This window comes from Corvus brachyrhynchos, unplaced genomic scaffold, assembly GCF_000691975.1.
Source record: "Corvus brachyrhynchos isolate BGI_N302 unplaced genomic scaffold, ASM69197v1 scaffold1, whole genome shotgun sequence".
NCBI lineage: Eukaryota > Metazoa > Chordata > Aves > Passeriformes > Corvidae > Corvus > Corvus brachyrhynchos.
In genome coordinates, this window is record NW_008237222.1 from 9,723,692 (window position 1) to 9,751,632 (window position 27,941).

A 27,941-nucleotide genomic window follows, 5' to 3' on the forward strand; every position below is an offset into this window, starting at 1 on the left:
ACTGCTTCTGTTTGGCTTTTAGTTTGTCAACGTCATTTTAAAATTAGATGTAGGGAGGTGGGGTGTTGTGGTTTGTGGGGGTTGTTTGCTTTAACATTTTCCCAATATCCTTGGCACTTTTGATGTTAAAAACATTGAAACTTTTCGTCACTTTTTTGAGAGTAACAAATCTCAGAAATGGGTGAAGGATTCAAGATAAGTGCAATTCTGTGAGGGAGAAAATTGAGTTGTCGGCCTACTTCTAATACGAAACTTTTTATCCCCTAGAACAGGCAGAATAATAAAGCGTAAAACGTGTACTATACTGGTGCTAGTTTCAAAGCCAGCCTAAATATAAATATTTCTGAACCAAAAAACCAAAAACAGCAAGGTAATAAAACTAAGTAATTTCTTAGACATAGTTCAGATCACTTGCATTCTTTGTCCCTGCCTGCATATGTATGTGAAAGCTTATCTTTATAGGTGAATTTTGAGGCATAAATAAAATTCCAAAGTCTTTCTACAGAAAAAAAATGTTTAAAGTGGCCTTGTACAGACTGATAGGTCAATATTATCATCTTCCAGTAAGATAGTATCATTTTTATTCTGTCAGTTTTATTACTTTTAGCGAGTGTCTAAAAAAGCCTGATTCCTTGGCTTGAAAATCTATCTAGATCTCTGTTTTTAAAAAAAAACCTGAGACTGCAAACTTTTTTTTTTAAGGAACCTGCAAAATCAGTAAAGAGTGGAAAAAGTGGCAAAGATGGACAAGATAACCAAGAACATGAGGTAAATATTACTAAAAAACATAGTATTTTTCATATTAATTTGTAATAACTTCTAAAAACTGTTTTAAGTTTTTCTACATTGTAATTTTGACATGACAGGTAGTTTTGAAGGAAAATGGTTGTGGAACTACTGTCCTGGTATTTGACAAGATAAGAGACAATGGTTTTTAAGGAAGTCAGTTTTATTTAGAGTAAATAGATGTTTCCTTGCTACAGTTTTAAATACTCATCTATTCGCTTTTTGGTTATGAGATGTACATCTGTCTTATTTTCTAGTCTTACTGTGAGTTTCTGGGCTTCTCTTGTTGCTCATTGTCGTTTTTAGCATTCTCTGTTATTCCCAGAGGTCTCTTTTCTCAAACTGTCAATGCTGGCATGTCAGTTAAGTGTCAGTAGCCTGGTTTATTGTCAGGAGACCTTAGGCTTAATCAAAGGCTGCCAGCTGTTGTGTTTTGTGGTTTCTTTTTGTAGGTATAAGTGTGCCATTTTTGACTAATTATTCTGTTGATTTTTTCCTTTTGCATTTCTCTCTGGTTTGCCCACCAGCAAGGCACAGCAACTTGAAAGGGGTCGATTAAATAATTACTCACTCCCTTTCCCAAATTAATCCACAAATTCAAAATTAGTAGTTTTGTTTCATTTGGAAATCCACTGTTTAGGTGGATTTCCTGAAATTTCCTTTAAAATGTTCATAGTAGCTTGAATGTAAAATGGTACATGGCAAAGTTATGTATTTCAGCCTCTAAACAACACATCTTGATACTGAAAGATAATGTTTTAGAACAAAATACTCATCCAGCTTTACCGTCGTTCCTGCTCTGAAATGACTGTTAGGGATAGGTGGGTTGGACTATTTATTATGTGCACTGCAATGAGTTCTTATTTGTCTGTTGTGCAGAGAGATTCACGCTACTGTCATAAATGAAGAAGATCATTAAAACTTGTAAATTACATGTAAAAGTATTTTGGCAAATTTCCGTAAGAGTGATTGAGTTTTGGTGGAGGGAGCCTAGCTACTAGAAGGGATCTTAGTTATTAGGGGAGCTTGTAGAATGAAATGGGAAATGTCAGTGTAGATGTTTATAGTGGTGTAAATAGGTGTACTTCATTGTGATGTGTTCTGTCTTTATATTGCTATGATAGTAAAAAGAGTGTCACTTGGCCATAATTTTAACTCCTGTGCAGTTGTAAGGCTTGTCATTATCACCATCTTTGCAGAACATTTGTTGAATACTTATTTTCTCAAGCTTCTGAATGACAAGTTGCTGAGACCAAGACTTACTTTCTTATCCCTCTTGGTACTTCAGGATCGAGCGTAAAGCTCCCCTAGATAGTAGGTGAAGAGCTTTGTATGCTAGCCAAAAATGTGTATGTGGGTTTCTTTGTCATTTCTTTCTGTGTTTGTAGATCTAGATTTTTGGGTTTTAAACTTGAAATGTGAGAGACATGAATCTCAATTGAAGAATATGTTTTACTGTTCATTCACTGTTTCTTTTGTCCATCCAGGTAGAATTTCCAATGAAAAATACTGTTCACTTGTCTATGATACTTGATCATGTGTGAGCGGGGGCAGAATGGGAAAGGAACTGGGAATGGGACTGGCACATATAGTACAGTTGTCATTCCCAGGGGGCATTATTTAGTCTCTGTATAATTTTGAACACCTCCGTGGTTGACTCATTATCTTAATTAGTAGACTAATTGCACACAAACAGTAATGTAGACTTTGCATTCTAACGTGGCTGGCTGTAATCATGCTGTATGTTAGCTGGTGCTTATAGGAGCAGAAAGGAGGCTGTTTATTAGCATAGCAAAGATTGGTAAATACAGAAATATTCTGGAGCACACTGTTAATACATTTCTAGGTTTCCTTTCTCTTCAGAAATGGTTGTCATCTTATGTCCTACATGTGTTTTAACATGGCTTTTTAAAAATCTTCTTCTAGACTATGAGTAGGTTTGGAAATATGCTGGTTCATTCGGCTTTTTGTTTCTCAAAATGCATTTAATGCATATGCATTTAATGCAAATTAATTTAATGCAAATGGCAGATTGTAAAGACTAGAAACTGTCTGCTATTCAAAGAACAGGGACAACACAAGCAGCAGCATCCCACAAATACTTTATTTATAGACACTTTTATAGCACTTAACAAATTCATGATGCCTTGAACTTCTATAGATAAAAAAGTACAACAGATCTTAATATTTACAAAAATGAGCACGTGTTTTTCCTGTCTTGCAGTCAGGGAAATGAGGTTTCAGTTGATGGAAGCTGTACAGCAAGTTTGAAAAGGGATTGAAATGATTCCTGGTATACCAGGTCCAGAATGCCCATGCTAAAAGAGGGTGAAAATTACTTAAGCTGATGGTTCTTGCATTAACTGTGCTTGGTTACTCAATGTAATACTAAAAAAGCCTTGCTACACGTGAAGTACCATGGACCTCTCTTCTTATTTGCTGTGTGGTCAGCTGCTGATCCTCAAGGAGAGAGAATCAGAAACAGTAAATGTGTATGTATGGTCTTCCATCCTGGTATACTTTTCTTTAAGCCAGTATGTGGTTTAGAAAGTTGTTTAACTGGAAGTTGTATAGAATTGTTTTAAAAATATTAATTATGAAATTGACATTTTTATGTTGGGGTTTTTTAATGTATATTTTTTATTTAGATATTTTTTCCCCCAAAACCCTGCTTAATGACCCCTAGGTGGGAGGAGTCCTATTACTTTGATTATCCTTCTCTTGTTTCCATCTACTGTTCTCCTTTCTGTGACAGAGGTACCAGAAATGCAGAGTCTGTATGAGGTAAGGGTACCTTATCCTTCCGTACCCACTGCCATTACTCCAGCTTCCAGTTGTGCATGTTGTTCATTTATGAACAAAAGCTAATATGATTAAGCTTCTATTTAAGCTTAGTTTGTAACCTGTTAGTAAATGTTAATGAATTAGACTAAATAATTGTCAGAACAGTTGAATCTTTTCCTTGAGGTATAACCTCTTATTTCAGCAGTTAGTCTAGCATATTAGTGTCGTCAGGTTGTAAACAAAGACGTAATCTGTTGTGTATTGGTTTTCCTCTCTATGGGAGTAATGTCTCTACTCTTGTAAATTCTTGGGGCCTTTGATTAACAGTGCCCAAAAACTATACTTGCACCAAAAACTAATAATGAAAATTAAATCCCTTGGATGTGGTGATTGGCTATTCCAACATGTGGTAACTTGTGGACATATACCCTGTGATCTAACTGGCTTTTGAAGAAGTTATTTGTCTCCTGGATAAGCTTTGTTGAAGAGTTCTGTTTTGTCACAGGGGTGTGGAGGTCTCCTTTTGAGTTAAGGCAGTGGTAATTTATGGACAGGCTAATTTTTTTAGAAAAGGTGACTTGGTAATAGTTAATGACTGTTGGAAAACATGACCTTTTTCTATCTCTAGAAAAACCTAACCTAAAATAATTCAAGTGCAGTACTTTAGCAGTGGTTTTCAAATACTACCACAGGGGAAGGAAGTTAAAATTTTAACCCTATATGTGCTTTATTTCTGACTTTTTTTGTCTGTGGGAGAGTACGTGCTAAAACTTGCTCTTTTCACCAGTCACTGTAACAGTCCAGGACAATTAATTCACTACTGTGGTTCACCTGGGGGATGGAAGGGTCAGAAGTAGCTGGTAGCCTTTCATACAAGACAATAGTCTGGTATAAAACTGGGTGACCGGGAGTGATAGCTGCTTCTAGGTCTAGCTGGACTGGCCTAAGATGGCATGAAACTTTTAAATTTAATTTGTATTAATTTTCAGTCCAGATCTGAGTGGTCTGTAGGAGGCAAAGACTATTTTTGTTGTTTGAAAAAGTATTGGCTTGATGACTATCAGCAAATGAGAACAGAAATTATAACTCATCCTTCTGCCATGCAGAAAAGCAAACGGAAGACTAATGTGGTTTTGAGGAGCATGTGTGTGTTTGTGTATTATCTTCTTGATTCCACGTGTTGTCCTGGTTGGTTCTTTCTGCTTTAAAGGTATTTTGATGTGTTGGTTTTTTTTTTCTTTTTAATAGACACAAATCAAAATGTAATAAAATGTAAATTGTATTAGCCATTTTTCTTGCTATGCTAGAAATGGATTTATTGACAGCATGCATTGCTGATGTTGGACTACAATCACTGCTGAAACCGATTTTAAGAAGAATTTAAAATCTTTTAAATGCTGATCCATGCTTCTATCCTGCCACTGTCTCACAGCCATCACTTTTCAGTAGGTTTATTACCGGTAATGGCTTCCAGTGCAGAAATTTTGTAAGGTTTTGTTCTTAGAAGTTTTTCTTCTGTGCTTTTTGAGGCCTTTTTAATTTAGTTTCTTAAGCTACTCAGCATTTTTGGATACATCAGTAAATGGAATTGCTGAAAAATTACAGAAATCTCTGTTTAATGGGCCATCTTCAAAACACTTCAGCAGAAGTAAGGATTTTCATCCCTCTGAAAGAACCTGAAGAGGTGGCTATCCAGTTTTCCATGATCACCTTTCCTATATTGGCCCGCACATGGTGGTAAAAGATGGTCGGTATTCTCACTACTACTTTTACTGATTCCTGATTATATGAACAGATATGATTGTCACTTCCATTAAAAGTAGGAAATTACAAAAGGAATGTGTCGTAGGAGCAGTGTTGATGGTTTTGCACGGCTTTTTTAGCTGAGATTGTATGCGGAAGTATCCTAACCTTTAAAGGAAAGCAAAGAACAGACAAAAGCAATAAATCCAGCATCATTTTGTGTTAACAGGTTTCTGTGATCACCAGCAGAAGTTATTTAGAAAGTTGACTGGATATTTTCTATATCTCTTGTTTATTTTTCTCATGTTTACTGTTTGTGATTTTCATTGTGGTGCTATTTACCCTGAGAAACAAACATACCTGATCTTGAAGATGGTGCACAGGGACTGTTACACAGCGTCCAGTTTGAGAATAGAATTATACTTGAAAGTCTTGGCACAAGTAAGTACTAATTTGGCAGTTCATTTAGGCACCATAGGAGAGGAGGCTGAGGTGTGGGGATGGGGGAGGGGAGAAAGTTCTGGGGTTTTCTCCTCCTTGTTAACATGTATTAAGACTACTCCTAAATAATTTCTGGAAATACCTTCTTGTCACAGATATGTATTTATTCATTTATATAAAGCATCCGTCATTTAGGTCTTTTCCATTATTGTTGTTCAGTTGCAGAATCACAGAACAATTTGGGTTGGAAGGGATCTTAAAGACCATCTACTCCCAATTCTTCTGCCATGGGCAAGAACGCCTTCCACTAGACCAGGCTGCTCAGAGCTCCATCCAGCCTGGCCTTGAACACTTCCAGGGACGGAGCATCCACAACTTCTCAGGGCAAACTGTTTCAGTGCTTTACCACTCTCACAGTAAAGAATTTCTTCCTGATATTTAATCTAAACCTACTCTCTGTTTAAAGCCATTCCCCCTTGTTCTCTCCCTACATGCCCTTGTAAAAAATTTCTGCATCTTTCTTGTAGGCACCCTGTAGGTACTAGAAGGCTTCAGTTAGGTCACCCCAAAGCCTTTTCTTCAGGTTGAACAAATACAATCCTCTCAGTCTTTTTTCATAGCAGAGGTGTTCCATCTCTCTAATCATCTTTGTGGCGCTCCTCTGGACTTGCTCCAACAGGTCCATGTCCTTTCTGTGCTGAGGACTCCACAGCTGGATGCAGTGTTCTGGGTGGGGTCTCACCAGAGCAGAGCAGAGGGACAGAATCCCCTCCCTGCCCTGCTGCCCACGGTGCTTTGGATGCAGCCCAGGATGCTGGTGGTTTCTGGGCTGTGAGTGCAGATTGCTGGGTGATGTCCAGCCTCTCGTCCAGCAGCACCTCCAAGTCCTTCTTGGCAGGGCTGCTCTACATCCGTTCATCCCCAGCCTGGATTGGTACCAGAGTTGCCTGGACCCTGGTGCAGCACCAGCCCTTGGTCTTGTTAAACCACATGAGATTCACGTGGGCCCATTTCTCAAGCTTGTTCAGGCCCCTCTGGATGGCCTCCCATCCTTCAGGTGTGTCAACCTCACACCAGTTGGGCAGTCTCTGTAACTCAGTAGCACTGCATTTTTGGATACATTGGATTCATCATCTTTGAGGTGTAAGATTGTTCTTTATATGTTCTTCATAGAAGCTGGTGTCCTTTACAAAGAGATACATTTAGCAGTGGTAGGCATCTTCATCACGTAACAACCCTGGCTGAGCCCTGGCTCTTCTCTTCAGTATGTGCTCAGCTGTGTGCCCCAGCTGGACAGGCAGAGTAGCCAGTGCTTCCATGAGCCAGTCCCATGCAGTAGTAGATAGAGGTGATCTTAAAACTGGTGGTCTTGCATTTGGAAGAAGAGATATATTATGAAATTAAATTTCAAACAACTTGTCCTCTCAAGTTTGAACCATGGAAGGACTATAAATAGACAGCATTAGACCCATTATGTAGCTTTCTAGGGCTATTAGTTTGGGATTTTACTTGTAACATTAGCAAAACAGGATTTTCAACCAAAACTCTGTATGAAGTTGGGACGGATTTTTGCTTGAATCAGTTATAACTGATACAAAATAAAGTCTGTGGGCTTTGGAGTGGGTTTGTTTGGTTTTAAACTGGTGTGCCAACTTCTTTAAAAAATTAATTTGAAACTAATTTTTGATCGTGGCTTGCAGTTCTGATTTTCTTTCCTGGAGAGATTATTTTAGTGGCTTGATATAACCTTTAAAAAATATTTAACATGTATACACTCCTAGTACTAAATGAGGGACTATTTGATGAGTAGAGAGATGCCACATGTGTTACTCAGAGCATCTACGCAACTTTTGGTTTGTCTTTAACTTCTGTAATTTTCCTATTTCCAGTTTTTATTGACATCTTGGCTTTTTTGTTTTGGGAACGGGAATTTCCTTCTGTGGTCCAAGCAAAGGCACCTTAATAATTAATAGTGGAGGAGTTACCTTAACGGCGTTTGTTATGTAACTTTAATATTATGCTTTTGAAACTAATGGAATTATTAAAGTGTACCAAACACTGTTTATACAAGTATTTTATTACCTAAAATGGGATGCTTCTGAAAACAGGATCTTATGCCCTTCTTACACAAGGCTGACAACTACTTGTGTAACATACTGCGAGGTGTGAGAACTGTGTGTGGTTTGGTTTAGTACTTGCTATCCTCTGCTTCTTAATCATGTTTTTAAGCTCTCTGAATCCTTCCTGAAGCAGCACAGCAATGAAGGTAAAGGCTGTTCTGATCAAAAGGAGCAAAGTGCCTTTCAAAAATGGATACCAGCATTTTCTAAACTGAAAACATCCTTTTCATCCTTTGTTTCAAATTGCTTCTCTTATTTTTTTTTTGGAAGAGTTAAGGCCTGCCACTTAGAGAGTACTCAGATATCCATTAACACGTGTAATACCGAATTACTAATGTAGGTATCTCTTGGAGAATACAAATACTAAGAAAAAATAGGTAGCTGTTGAATCTACCCATATTCACAGACTTGAAAAACATACCTTGTATGCATTTTTTCCCCCCCTCAATTTCATTTGAAACCAGAATAAATTTGTAATTCTGGAAGTGGGATGGTAGGCTTAGAGGGCCATTTACAAAAAGCAACCAGCCAAAAGCTAGGAAAAAGATCCTGGCCTATTCCTAAATACGCTTCTTAAAAGATGACTGCCAAATATTATAATTTGCTGCACATTTATAGTGACTTTTATATACTTCCTCATCACTTCTCAGTTTAGCAGTCTGAAATACTTACAAGTGAGCTTCTCCAGTGACATGTAAAATAAAAGCATGATGAGAGCCAAAGATGAAATGATTTGGTGTAACAGTTCTGTAGAAGCAGTTAAGGTTATTATTCATAGAATCATAGAATGGTCTGGGTTGGAAGAGACCCATAAGATCATCCAGTTCCAACCCACCTGCCATGAGGAGGGACACCTTCCACTAGACCAGATTATTTATCATGGACTATAACTCTCTCAAATAGCATCCAGTACAAACACCAAATTGGTGGGCAGGAGGTGAAGTAAAAAAAGATTTCAATATGAGTGTGTGAGGTGAGAAGCTTCTATGAATAGATCAGGGAGCACAAAAATACAGACCTCGGTGGTAAAGCCACATGTGCAGTTGCCTTAGCTCATCAGTGGCTGTATATAATTAAAATCTACAGTACAGTATAGGAGTTAATTAAGTAATTTAAACTAGGCCATCTTTTATGCAGATTCTTTATCCTTATATTTATAGAGATGTTTTAAAATAATCCTTAGGACATTATCTAGTTTAAATCTTACTTAATCAGCTAGCTGGTCGTTGCAGGTAGCAATTTTTTTTTCCTGAGGGCATCTGGTGCTTTGAAGTTTTGTGATAGAAGATACGTTAGGAAACAAGTGTTGCTTTGCTGCTTTTGTGAAGTACCAGGTGCTCACTGATGGTGGTGTTTCAGCAAACACAAAGCTGCATGAATCCACTTAAAGTCTGAGCCTGGGCATCCTCTTCATCTTTGCCAGTATTCCGCAACCTCGGGCTGCAAATCTGAGCTCTGACTGAAAGGAATCAAATAGCAGCTTGTTCCTGGAGTAAACTAGTTAAAGCAAAATTAAGTTTACAAGAAGCAAATGGAAAACAAGCCTTATACTACTGATATTTAATTGTGAATGTAAAATTATAGTGTATTAATATCAAGGATGCAGCACACTGAGCTGACACATGAGATTAGTTTGGTGTGTTGCAAGTCAAGTCTGTTACACAAAGCTGTGATGATACAGTTCTGTAGAAGATAAAATTTGAGCCTTGTCTGTAAGCAACAGGAAATACAAGCAATGCTTTGTGTTGTGAAAAATAAACAGCAGCAAGAAAGACGGAAGAGGTTCAGCAACTTGTGGATCAGTCTTCTAAAGTGATTTGTGACTGTAAAGTTTGTTGTGGGTACCCCTCCACAGCAAAGAGGGCCAGATGGCCTTCACTGCTTGTAGGAAACATCCCAGTCACTGATGCAATTCAACAGACTCCATGCTATCTCTGGCAAAACACTAATGGAACTCCATAGTTAGACGTTGAGAATAGCCAGCAGTAGCACTGCTGCATGTAAATGCAAAATCGTGGTTGTTAAACAAGTACTATAACATAAATCCATGAGTGCTAAAATATATAAACTTTGCCTTTTTGCTTATCATTATAACAGCATGGATCCTCAAAGCTTTAGGATGCAGCTCTTGCTATAATAAAAACATAGTAAGTTATGCTGAGATACACTGGATAGTAATCTCTACTACTGAGGCTCTTTAACAGTAATAAGCATATTTGCTAGAAAGGCAGCTGCAAAGATCATTCTAGCAGCTAATCCAGATATCATTCTGGCAAATGATTTTGTTGAGGAAAAACAATAGACATCTAAATGGCCATCTGTGTGAAACTGCCCAAAGCCTTCAGCACCATAAGATGCCTCTCCAGAGACTCTTCCGTAAGTTGTTTGTCCAAACTGGCTTGTGGTAGTAAAACTAGTGAACAATAATGGCATAGTAGCAAAAATCTTCAACAAAGAACTTCAGAAACGTCTGCTGTCCAAAATGGTACCCAGCAAACATGTTGTTTCCCTGCTGTTTTTAACTGTGTTGTTTATGGATCAGTGCTTCCTTTTGTGTATCCAGTGGATTCCGTATCAAGCTTTATCTACTGATTCTCTGTAGATTGAAAATATTGATGTTAAAAATCATAGCTACTTGCTCCATAATAAACTGCTTGCCAGCAATTGGGCACTACTTGCATGAACTAAAATTACTGCAGACTGTCTGGATAGCTCTGTCAGGCCTTATCTTTAATAAATAAAAAGAGTTTATTCTGTTGTTATCCACTTGGAAGGCATGCTGAATTGCTGCTGTTAACAACACAGAATTGAAATCAGCTGACAAATACTGCTCTCCTGGTAGTGTGTTGTCTTGAATAACTTGCCTTGGTCCCAGCTGCTAATGTCACTTCACCAGCCCACTTCTTGCAGGTATGGTGTGGATATATTTACCAGGTTGATGGCAGCTGGGCCATATGCCAGAGACGATCTGTCCTTGTTCCCACCCCCAAACCAGTAAATGAAGATCTGGAAAGGAGAGAGCTCTGTGGTAGTATTCAAGATTCCTGGAGTGTTCAGAGATTTTCACACTACTTTGAAGTTACTGCAGAGGGGAAAATATTACATGGAAGGCTCTTTAACTGCTCTCCACCCATTTTGACTCCTTGATCTTTGATTTCAGTTCTCATCTCAAGAGACTATAATAAATTCTGTTTCTCAACCTAATTACATTGATTATGTAAAAAGCCTTAACCTGTTAGCCAGATTTTTTTGGTTACATACTGGGCCCTCATACAGTTTTGAAAATCAAGTTGTTAATGTCCCTTTCATGTTTTGTGATGATCTTTGTTTAGTTTCAGTAACCTGTATTTCAATTTCATTGTAAGTATGTTAGATGTAATCCAAAGTGCTTTCATAGCATTCTGAGGCTGCCTTGGCAAGAAACAAGCTCTTCTGGGTGCTGTAGATCAGACTTCTGTTCATCTTAGTGAAAAATAAGTCCATGGAGGCTACTTACTATACCAAAAGGAAAAGAGGGAAGGGATTAATCCTGCATTAAAATAAGTATTTCCCTCTGTTTCAGATTCAGACTGATGATTCTTTTAAAGTGTTCTGTGATTTTTGCTCTGTGTACTTGTCTTTCACGGGGAACCTTAGTCATGTGTGAATTGGTACAGGGTTCACCTATCCAGATTTCATAGTTCAGAGTTTTTTCTCAAGGTTTTGCTGCTGCCATCATGAAATGGTGTGCATACTGATATAAACTTGAATTCAGTGGTGATACTTACTAGAAGGCAGAAATTTGCAGGTTAGTGTTAGACTGATGTGTGTCAAGAAACACCATATAGGGTGCTGCCCAGCACACTGTTTCTTCAGGCAGAGAATCTCCATTGCCTTGTGCTTAGGAGATCTGATTTTTGTCACTAGTAAGCCATCCAGTTTTTTAAATCTTTTAATGACAGATACATCAAGGTGATTTTACTGTCATTTTCAAATCCTCACCTTATCAGTTTATCTTAGAAAGCAGCATGCAAGTTTGCTGCATCATTATAGAGTTGACACCACTTTAGGCTTGGTTTGGTTTGGCTTTTGATTTTGTGGATCAGAAGGCTTTGTGTCCTTTGGTCTAATTCAGTTACTAGTGAGTGTGCTTTGAAAGGCAAGGTCAGACAGAGTTCTTCTGGTTGCCCTTGTTTATCAAGGTAGCTTGAATTTTTGGGAGACTGTCAGAATGGGAGGAATAGGGTCTTCTGAAAGACTTATTAATGTACATGGGATGCAGGGTGGATCCTCTTTCCAGGTCCCACTATGCTTTCTCTTATGTGTTAGTTGTCCAAAAGTAGAAGCTGCCTTGTGGGATACTTGATGATGATTAGTTTGATTTCAACACTGTTAAAGCTACTGTTAAACGCTGTTAAAGCTGTTAAGCTACTACAATAGTAAGACTCACTCCTTTAACTTATATCAAAGCCTGAATGTCCTGGCCAAGCTTAGGACTCTGGCAGCAAGGCAAAGGACGAATAGGCAGTGAAAGGTTCACCTGCTGTCAATAGACAAGTTTCTAAAAGAAAAATCGGCTGTAGCTGTAGATGTGCTTGGTCTACTCATATCTTTCTTTCCCTGGCTGAAAATGTAGTGTTGTGTTCTAATCTATACCTGCCTGTGTAATGCCAGAGGGGGTAAAGATCCAACTTTCCTCAAAAGAGTGATGTTAAGAGAAGGAAGGTACCAGATCCTGCTTGATGCAGGACTCAAGGGATGAAGGGATGCAAGGACTATCTACCTTGAACTGTTGTGACTGGCAAGAAACCTTCTCTCCTCCTCACCTTTCACTCTCTTGAATTAATTTTAAGCTTAGTCAAGAGCACTGAGGAACATAAACTGTATACTTTCAATTGTTAAAATCAGAATTTAAAAGTTGAAATCACACTTTAGATGATTGTCTTAATGTTCATTGAAATATGTAAAGCTCTAGCTTTTCAGAAATAAATGGATCAGAAAACCTGAGGGTTGTGTTTTAATTTCGATTTGAAGAAATCCATTCTCAATGTGACATTTTTCAGAGCAGTTTGTGCACTTTTTTAGATATTTATCAGCACTTCTGGAATTGAATGTGCCTATCTCTATAAATATTTGGGTAGGAGAGAGCCATTTGTCAGAACAAGGGGAAGAATAGGTATTTCTTATTCTAGTCATAGGAAGAGAACCGATAAAAAGGTATCTGTAGTTTGACTGTTCTGGTGTCAAGTACATCGAACTGGTCACTGATGTAGCAGGATGTCCATCACTTACTCTTGGGAGCTGTGGTGTCTGTGGTAGTTTGGTTTGTTCCTGGGAGGAAAAAACTGAGCTTGGCTCTTCGATATGAGCTAACAAGCACAGTACTTTCATAGAAAGTGTGTTACCTTGAAATCTTTAGCAGATGGATACACAGAATTGTTAGTCTGAATTTGTTTGCCTTTTTTAAAGAGATGTAGTTAAAATTGCTGAGCTTTTTGACTTAAGTTAACTCACTTTCTCCAGGTGCCCTTCTATCCAATGTTGTCTGCAAGCTCTGGAGGCCAGCTCTTTTGTGGTAGCACCACAGTGCCACTTGCAGAGGTCATTGGGCACGGCTGTGTGACACTGAAATAATGTTTTAGAACTTACTCTGTCAGCTTTCTGGTATGTGCTGGCTGACTGGATCATGACTGAAAAGCAGGGGTGATCGTGCTTGATGGTAGGAAGGAGGAGAAAATCTGTTGGATAAATGGTCCAGTGATTCAGAGCTAGAATTACTCTGGAGTCATCACTTCTAGATGGGAAGTTGCCATAGCAACAAAAAATGCTTTCTTTCAACATTTCTGATTAGAAATGTTACCCATCCTCTTAAATAACCACTTTTGGCTATCTTGGAATTTTTCTGCAATTTCAAATACTTGCTTCCCTGAGGTGTGTGCTACCTTAGGGTACTGTAGTCTGTGCATGTGTGCAGACACATGAGATGAAAGCACCTGTTAATTTGAAATGGAGAATTTGTTTGCTAATAGAGGGAACAGGAAAATGGCTTTTCCTATTCCAAGTAATGAAAAAATACAGGTGGCAGTGGAAAGTAGCCAGTTCAGAAAAACACCATTAGGCTGAAGAACAATATTGAAAGTACAGAATCCTGTGCAGTAATAATGTTTATAATGCATCTTAATTAGCATTTATTGCTTAATACACGGTAAGTCATTGCTTCCTAATTCTTAGTGCTGTTTTTCTTTTGGCTTAGTCTATTAATAATTTTGTTCGTAATGCTTTTTAAAATTTCAATTAATGGATAGAAATCACCTTGCAGATCACTTGTATTTCAGCATAAACATTTTTCAGCATTTAGTTTTTGAGATTAAAAAATGAAATAGTCTGAAAAATGCAATGTAACAGGTATTACTTGCACATAAATGCTTTCAACTTGCTGATGTATTTCATTTTCACTGGAACAAGTTCTAGAGTGTTTTTGGTAACTGAGGCTTCTAATATTCACTGTACTGTCTCTCCTTATTTGTTCTATAAGTTTGTATAAGGGGTTTTGCTTTTATAATATTAAATTTGCAAAATGGTCATCTTAAATGTGTTTAATGAAAACTAAATGTTGCTTTCAGTCATCTTTGGTATATTAAGTACTGTGTGTATAATATAGTACAATTGTTAATCTATTCTTGAAGCATATATTCTTTTCCAGTTACGCTACTAGAACAAAATTTGAATGAAATTAGTGTCTTGGAGACTCAAAAGGTAGATATTTATGTATGGTAGCATTTCCATGCGCACTGAATGTATACACTACAAGACTATGCAAATTGTTCCCAGCTTTTCTGGGAATACTTTTCAGAACATGAAGAAAATTGGTTTCTCTTGCTTTAGCAATAGCTCTATGAAAATGCCACCGATGTTATTTCATGCAGGAATGAAGCTGCTTTCATACCTACTATACTTAACAAAATTCTAATTAAATCAAGTCAAACTGTCAAAGTACCAGCATTACAACTTGATTTCCATCATGAATCCTATTCCCATCTTACTTTTTTCCCTATTTCTTATCTTGTGGGCACCTTCTGAGAAGAATATGGTCTTTCCTGTAAGGAAAGAGTGCCAAGGTATATTTTGTGTGTGCTTCTAGTTTGCAAATTTGAGAGACTTCTACAGCAAATTAAGGGCCTGCAAAATGAATTATGATATTGAAGCAAGAGGTCCTTGTCAGCTGTTTCTATATTTTTAATGTATCACTCCTAGATGTTTTATCATTCTTGTAATGAATATCATGAAATTATTCATATTTTAAAAGTTAACTATTGCCTCCTTTAAACCTGCTTTTCCTCCTTCAAAAAAAAGGGGAACGAGAAAGGCAGCACCACAAGTTCTGACAGGCTTTTGTTAAGGATGCATTTTATTCAGCTTGAGAGAGAGCACTGTCAAGTGTAGTCAGGGAAAAAACAGCCAACTGGAAACATATAGTGGGAACCATTTTTCTTGGTTTATGTTATAAACTTCATACAGAGGTACAGTGACAGTCTGATAAGGATTATTACCATAACAGCAACTTGCTTTGAGTAGGCGGTAAACCACTACAAATCTTAAGGTATGTTTTAGAAGCTGTTAAAGCTACTACCACAGTAAGACTCACTCCTTTAACTTTATATCAAAGCCTGAATGTCCTGGCCAAGCTTAGGACTGGCAGCAAGGCACAGGACAAATAGGCAGTGAAAGGTTCACCTGCTGTAAATAGACAAGTTTCTCTGATCCCTTTGAAGATGAACTTTAATACCTTGGAGACCTGGACTTCTCAGAGGAGGGGAAGGTGAGAGTAGCTGAGGAACTACATTATTTGAAAATTTTTTTTAATTTGTCTGGTAACTTCAAATAAATGGGCTACTGCATGTACCAAGGTGATCCATTCCCATCTGTATGAGGGCTATGGTACAGAAATGAATGCTGAAAAGATGAGCAGAACAACAGGTGGCAATACATTCAGAGGATGATGGATACAATAGTTTAATTAAAAGCATATTCATTTTCAGTTATTTCTGTGACTAAAATGGCTTTTTAGAAGACTTTTCTAAGTTCAGCTCCAATTAACTGCTTTAATTTCTTTTTAAACAGGTGTCAAATAAAAAATCAAATAGCACTCCTCCCCCAGCACAACTATCTAAAATCAAAGTACCAGCACCACAGACAGTAGTGAAGAAGGAAAAGCGTCAGAGTTCTTCAAGGTTTAATGTTAGCAATAACAGGGAGCTTCAAAAACTGCCAGCTTTAAAAGGTACGTCTTTCCTAAGTAAAATTACTCTTACGGGGAAATTTGGGCATGAGACCAAGAAGCATCTCAGCTATCATACTTCTAATAACTGGGCAGCATACATAATATATCGGCTGTGCACACAGGCAGATTGCATATACTTGCACTGGGTGGTTTTTTCTTTTGTTCTATCAGTATTTGAGGACTTCCAGTATGTTGCCTTCTTGGCAGTCACTATAGGCAATGTCTGTGTGACAGCATATTCACTCATCTCGCATAAAAGCAGAATTTGGGCGCTCTCTGCAAAATATTAGGCATCTGTCCTCAGTGCAGTGTGCTCAAACCATGCTTTGCTTGTACTAAAATTTCTCTTGACATTGTTAGAAGACCTGGTCTGTCACTATTTATGGGTCTGTTTTTCCTGAGCACAGGTCAAGCAGAGTGGTGTCTTTTTAGTGCATATGAATTTTTCCTTTGTTGATTTTAAGGCTTTGTTATCTTCTAGATTTATATTTACTGCCATCTGTGACAAAAAGATGATGATAACTGATGCGTCTTCTCTTACTAACCCAGCTTTAATCATCTTTATTCGTTCTGAAGGCTTATTTAGAGGAAACAAAAAAAAAAGCAGTTTTGAAGTGCAGTGTGTACTGCTTTCCAGTGTTCAAGATTGGCAGTGAAAGGCTAATGGATCACTGAAATGTTGAGTACTGGTGTAGGCAATGTGAAATTATTGGGGAAATTATTGGATTCTTTCCTCCAGTCATCGTTTTCTTAACATAATGTATTAGTGTTTCTTTAAAATAAACTCTGCTTCTCAGCCTATCTGAATTACACTGCATTTCACTCAGATCAAATTGGATTGCAAGATTTTTCTCTTCACACAGATACCTTTTTTACAAAAAGAATCTGAAATACTGTCCATTATGTTAGTATAGCAGCCTATATACAAGATGCTGTTTAAAATATTCCAAGACTAAACTACTGCTTACTTAGTTAATTTCAATCTATTTATTACATTTTTAGATAAGAATATTTAGCACCACAGATTATGAATAATATGTTCTGTCTTTTAAACTAACATAGAAGGTTCATGCACAAGCTGTGACATCCAGGGCATGAGTGACATAAGCAAAAGACACTGAATTAAAGTAGTGATTTTTATAAGAAGTTACGCATACAGCCACATTGACTGGCATAACCTTTTGTTCAAAGACTCAGCCACAAAGAAAAACATTTGTTTCTTGGTCCTATTTTAAATACAGTGGTTCTGGTAGTGCCTGGTACTGCAGCTCAGGGATACCAGAACTGAGCATGCAATTACAAGCGACGTGGACAGAGAGCTGGAAATGGGAATAATGAGTGCAGATGGGAGAGGAGAGAATGAATCCATCTTACAGTGGTGAAGTTTAAGATCTGTTTTCACCTTGGCTGTGTTGCAGTTTAAACCAGTAGGCCAATGAAGGGCAGAAGAATGCTTGCTTGTACTTGGAAGAGGGAGGAGTAAAAAAAAAATCTTAAAAACCGTCTGAGGTATTTTCACAGAACATTCTAGCACTTTTTGACACAGTGTACCTTGATGTGGAGAAATGGTAGGAATATTGTGCACTGTAATTGCCTTGAGTCTCCAGTCATTCCCCCCACCCTGAGGTGAAAGGAAGGAAAAGATCTTGAGCTTCTCCCTGGTGGATGCCTGATGCTGTGTGTACGTCCCCAGGCTGTCAGGGGCCAAGCTGTGTTATGGAACACTGGTGCACTTGTTGATCTAGTGAGGGGTAGTAATTGCCACCTTTTATTAGTAAAGGTAGTTAGAGCTTTAGTATGAAGATGTACCCAGTCTCATGGTGTCTGCGTAATGGCTGTGCTTACTCCTGATGTAATTCCAACCTGTTAGGGTTGCTGAGAATACTGTTGGCCAGTCATGCTGTTCCTCTAAAAGATACAGATACTTGACTTAATGCACATTTAGTGGGTCACGTGAACCTGGGAAGCTTTCTTTTTGGACATATTTAAGTGTATTGTTTAATGTCTGTGTCTGGACAGGAGTTAAATTGGACTGGTAGGCTGTAATTTAAAGGACTGAAATGATTAAGACAGGTTTGACTTCTATGAAGTGCTGGGAAGAACATAGTATTCCTTCAGGTTAGCTGTGCTTAACCGGCTTTCAAACTCCTGTTACTTATAACAGGTGGCTGTATTTCTATGGCTACAGTACCAGGGGAACCTTTCTTTTGTCTGTAGTAGAGGAGGAGTTGTGTATTTTCTTACAAATGTTGCATTGACTACTGTGTAGTGTGATATACTTTACACGAGACTGTATTTTAAGACAAAATATAGAATGAGGTTCTTTGTATACGTAAAGATCCATATTAGATATGTGAAAGCTTGTCACTGGTAAGTTCTAAATGACCTGTAGTATTGGTGAGATAACCACCTCTCTTCTGCGCTGTGGGTCTGGAGATGAGGTCAGCAGATCACTTGAAATAGTGGGAGGGAAAGGAGGAGCTGCCAAGGTGGTTTTTCATCAAGACTTCTTATTTAAGAAATACTTTTATGATCTTCAGGCATGCTGCAAACTTTGTTGCACAAAAGTGCTGATGATAAGCTTCTGGAAATACCAGCATATTTTCCCTGGTGACTGGTATTAGTGTGGTATGATTTGTGTTCATTGGAGCAATTTATGATTAGTGTTATGCACCCTCAGATTATCCAGGAAGCGGAGGAGCAGGATAGCTCAGATAATGCACAAAGAAAAGGAAATAGATTATGAATTAAGAGGCTCTAAGAATAGAGCCGAATGTAGAAAAGAGAAGTCTCTGATGTAATTTGTTTGTGGAACATCAAGATCCGTGTATTAGCAAAGCTGCAAGCTAGTGAAGCTCCCTGCAGCACAGCGCAGTGCAGCCTGATTTAGTTGGGTAGAATAGGTAGCTTGTCTGCCCACAGATAACCCATAAGTATCTCTGGAGAAGTGCCTTCAGAGCAGTGTCAAACATATTGAAAAGATCTTACCTATTTTCACCAAAAAAAGAAAAATTCTGTGCCAACAAATTTGTGCTGTGTTGATTTCTGCTTATGCAGTTCCCCTTGTTAGCTAACATTGGTAGTACAGGTACTTAAGTTACAGAAAATTGATTTTTGCTCTAAGTTGTTTATTGGGAAAAAAATACTTACTGGACTTAAAGGTGTGTTTTATTTTATTGGGGTTTGAAAGCTTGCAGGTTAGTGCTTTGGTTGTATCAAATATAAATGGCAAAGGATGCTTCAGCCTTCAGAAACTTACAGTTTCTACATTTTTGGTTTCCTAAGAAAGCAATTTGTAATTTAGGATATGTTAAAACTAGTATATTAAATATAAAATATTACAATTCTATAAATTGTGAAAATTGTTTAAAATTTAAAAAATATGTTCTGTATGAAATAAACCACTTAAGTGTTCAGTATTATTATGTAAATATACTTAAAATGTAGCATATCCAAGCTTGTGCATACCTGACCACTGACACACTGAAGGAGTTTGTGTTCTTCGCAGCTACTCACTTCAGCTTTATGCAAGAAGCTTGAATTCATTGTTACACTATGAGTAATTTTTTCATGGTAAATGAGATTTTTAACTGTGCAGACAGGTGAATGTACTTGTATTCAGACGCTATTTTGCAAGAATGTGCTGATTTTAGTAAACAGTAAATATAGTAAACTAAAATAAGAGATAACTTTGTACAAAGTGGTGAGATTTTTAAGGATGTGGTCTGGATCTTTACAATATGTAAGAAAATGCCGCAATGAGAATTTTTAAAAATAGTATTTAGACACCCTAACTAGGATAAGATGTTTTATACACTGTCAAATACAGTTGTGTCACAAATCTAACTTTAACCTTCAAGTAATACTCATTAAAAAAATGTTCTCTGTCAGTTCTAGAATAACAAATTTGAAAAAAATAAGTCAGTACTACTTAATATTCTGAAATGTTGCAAATTTCCCAATGAACATATGTTACTCATGCATTTGTAAATTTGGGCATGATTCAAAAATACGCTTTTTTGTAGCATTTCTGTATATAGTTCTTAAAAGCTGGGTAAAATCCTTTTATAGCCATATAAAGGCCTCTTGGATGAAGTGTCGTGATTTAGTTTGTGGGTTTGGGATTGGATTTTTTTGCTGGTTTTATTTGGTGTTTTGGGCTTTTTTTCAGATAAAAGTGAACATTGTTTGATATGATCTTAAAGATAGAGATTGGACATCAGCTTTTATTTTCAAATACAGTTCTGAATTTATTTTAAAAGTTACTATTTACCTTTTGGAGTTGGACTTTTGGGCTCAAAAATGTGGATACAATATTCTTATAAAGGTTTTTATCAAGGTAGGGAGAAATGAGCTATATTGACAGCTGTGGACATACGTACTGACTTTTAGTGCTGAGAAGTATAGAATTGGTTTCTTAATATAGAATATCTGCATGTGATAGGATTGAACAGATTCTGATATTTTGTTGTTGAAGATCTTGCCACACATTTTGATCAGTCCTGGTTTTGATCTTCTGGTGATGTCAGTTTCTGCTTTAGCATGGTTTCAACATTAGAGGTACTATTAGTCATATCTATTTGAAAAACCCAAAAACAACCAAAAAAACCCCACCCAATAAAAGTGAGGGGGTGGAAAAGAAATTAACATGACAGGTCATTTTTCTGAGCACATTTCATGCAGAGAGCATGGGTCTTGTTTTATTCAAGTAGAGACTTCTGAGCTCTGCCAAATTCTGACTCTGTTCTGTGTAAAAGAACATCAGGGTGGTGTCTCAGCTTGTCTGCCTCTGATACAGGACTCTGATAGGGAGGCAAGCATTATTAAATCTTTCCTAATGTTTTTAAGTTGTAAATGGCTGCCTAGGAGATAGCTCCGTTTTCATTGTCTGTACAGTATTAAAGTCTGATGAATCAAAATTGCAGAAGAGGTGATTCTAGTTTGAGTCTGATAACTAAAAAAACAAATTTACCAAATTTTGATTGGTAAAACTGTTGAAACCATGAGAAAGGAGGAAAAAGTGAGAATTTCTCAAGGGGTCAGAAATGTAAACTTATTGTGTGTTTTTCTCAACTGCAGAGTACAGATAAGTAAGCAAAACTGATAGCAAGTAAATGAGAAAGCAAGTCAAGTTTTGTTCCTGGTACAGCAGAGAAATTCCACCATGTATGTTGATAATTTCTACAAACTCTTATTGGAATACTTAAGTTTAAACTTAAGCAGTGTCTGTTACCTGTTCGTTTAAAACTAGCATCTATTTTTCTTATACGAAAGAGACTGACTGGACATGTGCAATGTAATTGAATTTATGAGAATCGTGGTGCTAATGGACTGCTTTGAGGTTTGCAGGAGCATTTTTCTTACAAGCTGCTGAAATTTGAGATCTCAGTGTTTAAGATCACTTTCATTGCAGAAACCTACTCCTGCCACTTGTAATTTATGTAGAGAACAAATACGCAGTACTTTGGCCTTTCCAGTGTAATTGCACTTCTTATGTGCATGCATGGCAATTAAGGAATTGTGTCCGGCTGCAAGGTGGTAGCATCTCTGTTTAGCTAAAAGTATGTTATGCAAAGTACGATGATAGATTAAACAAGATAATGCTGCTATAAAATATAATTTACCCTAATACATAATTCATTTAAAAGACAAAACACTGAGACAAAACGAATCTCATGTAAAACATCAATGAATGCAGTTTTGTGAAATAGGTCGTTCTCTTCTTCCTTATATGTGACCTACAGTGGAGTGAGTATGCTAAATGCTGTCCTTCTGGTCCTGTGTTCATGCTTTTATAGGTTTTTTTGACATCCCAGTGTTGTATTTAATTTATTGAAACAAAAAGTCCATCATGGAAAATACTACAGAAGCTTGTTCTTTCCTATATCAGTATGGTTGTGTCAGTGAATGTATATATTGTATTATGTGAAGGAACTGTGGAGGCTCTTTGTCCTGTTACTTTAGCAACTTGTCCTTGAACTTTGATCTTAAAAAGCATTATCAGTATTGCGTAAACAGACTTTCCTGTACCGATTTTTTTCTTTTAAATGTTTAAAATAATTACTAACATGTGTGTGCTAAGCATATACATTTCTTAAACCCAAAACTAGCAATTGTTTGGTGTTCATCCAGGAAAATATGATCTATCAAATGAGTAAATATTTTAATGTTAATGGTTATAAAATAACTAATATTAAACTCTTTAGAAATTATCCAGTCTGTATTGCTATGTAGCATTTTAAAGATTAAGAAACATGATAGCCAGTGAATGAAGAACTACCAAAAAAAAAAGGCAGTAGAGAAAAATACTTGCTTGAGTGTGTGAATTTTTTTCCTTCAGCTAGTTTTACATTAAATCATAGGCTTGGATTAATGAGCCATTTTTCATTTCAACTGCCCTATCAAACACCTACTCATTAGTCAGCAGCTGAAAGTGTTAGAAGAATGCACTACATCTGTCACTGGCAGCATTTCCTACCAAACTTGTTTCCACTAAAGCTTGGATAGAATCCATGAAAATAGGATTTAAAATGTGGTATTATCTTATTTTCTAGATTCTAACCTGTCTCTGAATTCAGTTGAGATCTCTCTTAAAATGTCTTTTATTATGCCTTCATTTACAAAAGGAACATTTCATTCCATTGCATAGATCCTCATTATAATCAGATCTATACATTTTTGCTGCTGCACTGAACTTCTTTCTTCTTAAGACCTCAACAGATCAAACATTGAATTTACACACATAAATATCAATCAGTGTTTGTTGGATAACTAGCATGGTCTCAAATTTTTACTCTTAAATGTAATTTTTACACTTTGTTTCTTTAAAGTGGTTTGTGTGGCCTGTGTAATAGGGCCACAGACAGCACTGAGTTTGGTGTTATTTTGGTGGATTTTGCATAGGGCTTGATTAAAAGTGTGCCAGTATTTGAAATGAGTTTCTGCAATCTGGCCTAGGAGTTAGGTTTTGGTACCAGATACTAATTTTAAAATAGATTTCTTTTAAGGTAATGATTTTGTGTTGTACAGCTTTCTGAGCTCAACCAATACCTACTGGTTTTTCTCCCTACCCCCATTTACAAAACTACTTAAGTATACAAGATTGGTTGAAGGAAAACTTGGCACTGTTGAACCTGTGTGCTACAGTGACCATGCAAATATTAGGAAATCCAGATAGAGACAGGAAATCCAGTCAGAAGCAGATGTTTACCAATTTCTCTTTTAACTGATTTTTGCTGTACTAGAAGGAGTAAATATTATCAATTTTTCAATGAGGAATTGTCTTTTGCCATGCTTCAGTCTTGGGAATTTTTTAAGGAAGCTGCATGGATAGTTCATGTCCCTTTCATTTATCCAGGTAAGGATTTTTTTCTTATCTCTGTGTTTCTCTTGATAGCTAGGTATTAGCATGGTGTTCACAGCCTCTGTTTCCTTGAAGAGTTTCCTCTTGGCTGTCCTTTGGAATTGAGTCAGAACCTAGTAGGAGAAGCCCATATCCTTCCTACTGCTATGGTTTCTCCTCCAGAATGTGTAGTATCCAGTACCTTTCCTTCTCTAAAACAAAGTTACTGTCTTTGAGTAACTCATTGTTCAGGATTGTGATGAGACCCACATTTTCTTTGACATCATTTATGAGAACAGTATGTTTTGTGTAGGCTGTAATTGGAGTGGGGAAAAGTAAACTACATTGCTCCTACCAGAAAAAACAAGTCATGTTTATTCCTGTCCCTTTTTTGGGTGTCTGTCTGGTGGGCCAGGTAATGGAATCAACATGGCTCAAACTCACCCTTTTCTCATTTTAACTCTGCTCAGTTTCCTAACCTGGTTCAGCCATGGAGCTGCACAAACCCGTGTACAGCAGTTTCAGACAGTTGGGCACCTGTGCCTCAGAAGAGAGGGGTTTGCAGCAGTAGCTCCTATAGGTTTAGCTCAGCTTACCTGCCACGGAACACAGTCTAAGTTAGCAGAAAACTAACCTGACAATAAAGTGGCTTTCTGTCGCTTAGGGGACTACACCAACTCAGCTGTGGGTCTCGTGACCACTGAAGCAGATGAGAGCAAAATATTTTCAAATGTAAAGCAGAGAGGAGTGCAGGAAGGGGCCTGAAGCAGTCTGCAACAAGGCTGTCTTAGGTTGATGAAGAATAGCAATTTCAGCAGTTGTGGAATTATGCCTTTAGTAACCTTAGAGCTCAGACTAAATACACTCTCTTCCTCTCTCAATCAAAAAATGAAAACTCATATAGTCTGAGAGGTAACCAACCCAAGTGTCTTCATGTCAATAGAAGTTTGTGCAATTTTAATTATCTTATGTTGTTGATTCTGTCACTATCAGTTAGAATAGTAGGTGGTGTAGAACGGAAATAAAGGCAACCTTTGGGCAGGTGAATTTGCTGTGTGTGTTGGAGGGGGGTGAGAAGCGGGGTGTGTGGTTGTTTTTAAAATCAACAACCCAAATTGAATGTTTGTTTTTGAAAAAGTGGTACATCGCCTCCAAATGTAGAGAGTATTCATCAGCTATAGTGCTGGATCCTAACTAAATGACCTTTAAGGTCACTTCCAACCAAAACCCTTCTATAATTCTAGAAAGTTACACAGTTATATCCTGAGAACTTTATAGGATTTTTCCTTCATTCCCATCATTGGAAAGTTAGAACTGATGAGCAGGGTTCAGAGGAAACCTGTAATAGCTACAGTTTCACTATGCTGTCAATATGGTTTTTTATTCATTTAATTCTAAAAATGGATAGCTGAAGTTAATACTGTTTTTCATTTTCTTGCAACAGAAATGTCTTCATAAATTTGTTAAAGTAAGCTCTTCTTCCTCCCATTATTATTATTCATTAGCTCTGTTCCACTTGCACTAATATTCTTTCCCTTCCATTAAGAAGTCAATTCCTAACTCAATTTTCTTTGCAATTTTTTCCCAAATGAAGTTGCTCAAAATAATTCAACTTAAGTAAATATTTTCCTTCAGTGGCAAATCAAATATTTTAAGACTGAAACAAAGGGAGGGTATACAAACCTCCTGAGTAGAATGTACTCTCAATCTCTCTGTACAATGGTGAGAAGACAGCAGATGTTAAAAAGCAGAAGGTCTTACGAAGATCAAAGTACTTCAGCTCCACTAGTGCCCTGTCAGAATTACACCAGAAGTACACTGAATAATGGCTGTTTTAACCAGTTTCTCAGTGGTTTACTAAGTACTGGACTCAGACCTAACAGAGTCCAGCAAAGAGGAAGAAATGAGAACAGGGTATGTGTTTTCTGCAAGAGAAAACTTACTGAATGTGGCCGAGTGTTCTGCCAATAGAACTGCTAGCACTGTGAATGTCACATTTACTCTCTCTAATGAAGAGCTTTCTAGGGGGCTTGACTCTTAAAGCATTACCTAAAATTTGCTAATGAACCTTCAACTATGAAAGCCATGCGGATGTATAAATTGGGAAATGGCACTGTAACTAAAGTAACGTTCCCTTTTTGGTCTGTTGTTAAATTGTGTCCCTGGGGACCAGCAGCCTTCCTGGCCATTTAATCTTTGCAAGGAGTTCCAGAGAGAAAGAAGCAGCAGCTGACCATTAAAGAAAGCAAAGACATGAGTAGAAAGGAGGAGTGATAGAGCAACTGTTCTTAAATGTATGGTTACCAGATAAATTGGAATTTTAAAGCTAATTTTTGATGCTTCATACTGTGGTTTACTACTATAAAATAATCTAATTCTGCTTTAAGATGGGAAAAAACCCCAGAATTTTCTACAAGATCCTGCATGTGAAAATATTTTTTAAAATTACCCAAGTTGTTTAGTTTTTTCCTTCATACATCAAAATCTTGTAGAAAACCTTGTTTGAGGTCAGTCTTGGTTTTATTTTTCAGTCTAGGTTTTTTTAAAGGCATATCTCTATGGTAGCTTTTTGTTTTATAAGGCTGAAACTCACATTGAACTTGGTGATTTTAAAAGTCTCTTCCAACCTTGATGATTCTGTGATTGTAAGGTATACTCAAGGGATAGATAAAAAACAAAGCTTTTGAGGATACACCTTCCCTGGTTTTGCCTAGATTGTAAAGACAAAGGATTTGAATCTCTGTAGTCTTAAAGAAAAGGTTTAAAAAGTTCATGTGGTTCATTTTGATGTTGTCAAAAGCAGGATCAACTACATTTATGTCACACATTGTTTGGTGATTTTTCAAACTACTAGAAAGCTTTCAGTCTTTTATTTTGTTTCAGTGTGCTTATTGTGAGAGGATTTCATTTAATTTCTAGCCTATTCTTCCTTGAGGTAGGATGCATTTACTTTTTGTAGTGAATGTAGAATAATTAATTCCTTCCACCTCCATAATTATTCTTTAAAGTACTTGGATATTCTCAGTCAAGTCCCTTCTATTTATAAAACAAACACACCAACAACAAACAATCCACACCACATCAAACAGAGGAGCTTTATTTTTTTTTTTTAACCAAGTAATATTTTACAGATTTGTTGTCTTTGGGCTTTCTCATCATGTTTACATCCAGGATGTACTACTTTAAATTTGGCCTTGTCAGCAATCACTAAGTCCAATTGATTCTTATGGATGATATTCTTCTTTTTTATATCCCAGTTAGTCATTTCCCTTCAGGAATTGAATAATATTCATTACAGCACTAACTCACATTTGACAGTGTATTATTGTAGTGTGATGTAATTTTTCTAACCAGGTACACATATGCCCTATAATTTGATTTTACTTCAAATTTTCATCAGCAAATTACCTAATGGAAAAGTCTCTTCTGATGTGCACTTTTTTTTTCCTTTTCTTTTTTCTTTTCTTTTTTCTTTTTGAGTAGATATAAGTTAGGACAGTATCATGGATTAAGTAATCTACATACTTATTTGCACTATATGGGACATACAGTATTTGGGGAGAACGACAGATGTGGAGAGTAACAAGTAACTGTGCCAATTTCTCTGAACATCACTCCAAGCAGACAAAATGGTCTTTCAAATAGCTCATTGTAAAAATAAGTGTGCAAGTCTCACATGATGAAAAAAAGGGTGCTCACACGTATTTTTGTAAATACGTTAAATAATCAAACTAATAAGTTCAGAAATTGTTACACTGTACTTTTTTTATTATACTTCTGAGATTATGCAGCAAAACTCTTTTCGTATGCCTATATATTGCTTCTTAGTCCTTTACTTTTCAGTAATAGTTTAAAAAGTTTTTTATAATTACTGATCTTTTTAGAAAGGAAAACCAGTATTTTGCAAAATCCAAATTTAGCAACATTAACCTAAACTGAAGGCCGATCCATTTCTAGATTAAAAGAAGTATTCTGGTCCATTTCTAGATTGAAAGAAATATTCTGCATGAAACATGAGGTTTTCATCTCCTGCTTGTCATATGTATGTATATTTATTCATAATGTACATACTAGCAACCAGTGATAAAGCAGTTCATGGAATGCTTGTGAGGTTTTATATTTCTAAATCACCAATAATAATCCAAGGACCTGTATCTTATTGTGAACTACCTACCTTTTGCTATGGCCCTTGGAAGCTAAAGTTGTAAATGTTGCCCTCAATGCTGTGTTTTTCCACGGTTAAATTGAACATCGGTTTGGTGATCCTGGGAAACCTTACTGAAGGAAAGGCTAAGGAAAGAGGAAAAATAAAAATACATGCGTTCTTTCTAGCAGGTGCTGCTGAATATTATTGAGGGGGCGGGGGTACAACAGCAGCAGTGAGATCATCCTGGTAATAATAAGAAACCCAAACCCAAAAGCAGCAGACCCGTCATCTCCGCAGCCGCTCCGCCCCTGCCGCGGG

The 27,941-nt window shown here is 37.0% G+C and overlaps 1 protein-coding gene across 2 annotated transcripts in view; it reads left to right on the plus strand.

The window, feature by feature from the left end:
• The first annotated feature begins 670 nt into the window (after positions 1 to 670).
• Positions 671 to 27,941, plus strand: part of PPP2R5C (protein phosphatase 2 regulatory subunit B'gamma) — a 77,691-nt gene continuing 50,420 nt past the window's right edge. Inside the window, exons 1-2 of one of the 2 annotated variants that reach the window (XM_008629761.2) lie at positions 671 to 768; positions 15,975 to 16,134. The gene's annotated coding sequence lies outside the window, so the exon portion shown is untranslated. Of the gene's footprint in view, positions 769 to 15,974; positions 16,135 to 27,941 lie in introns of those variants that run through there. The other variant, XM_008629759.2, reaches the window with a different exon arrangement.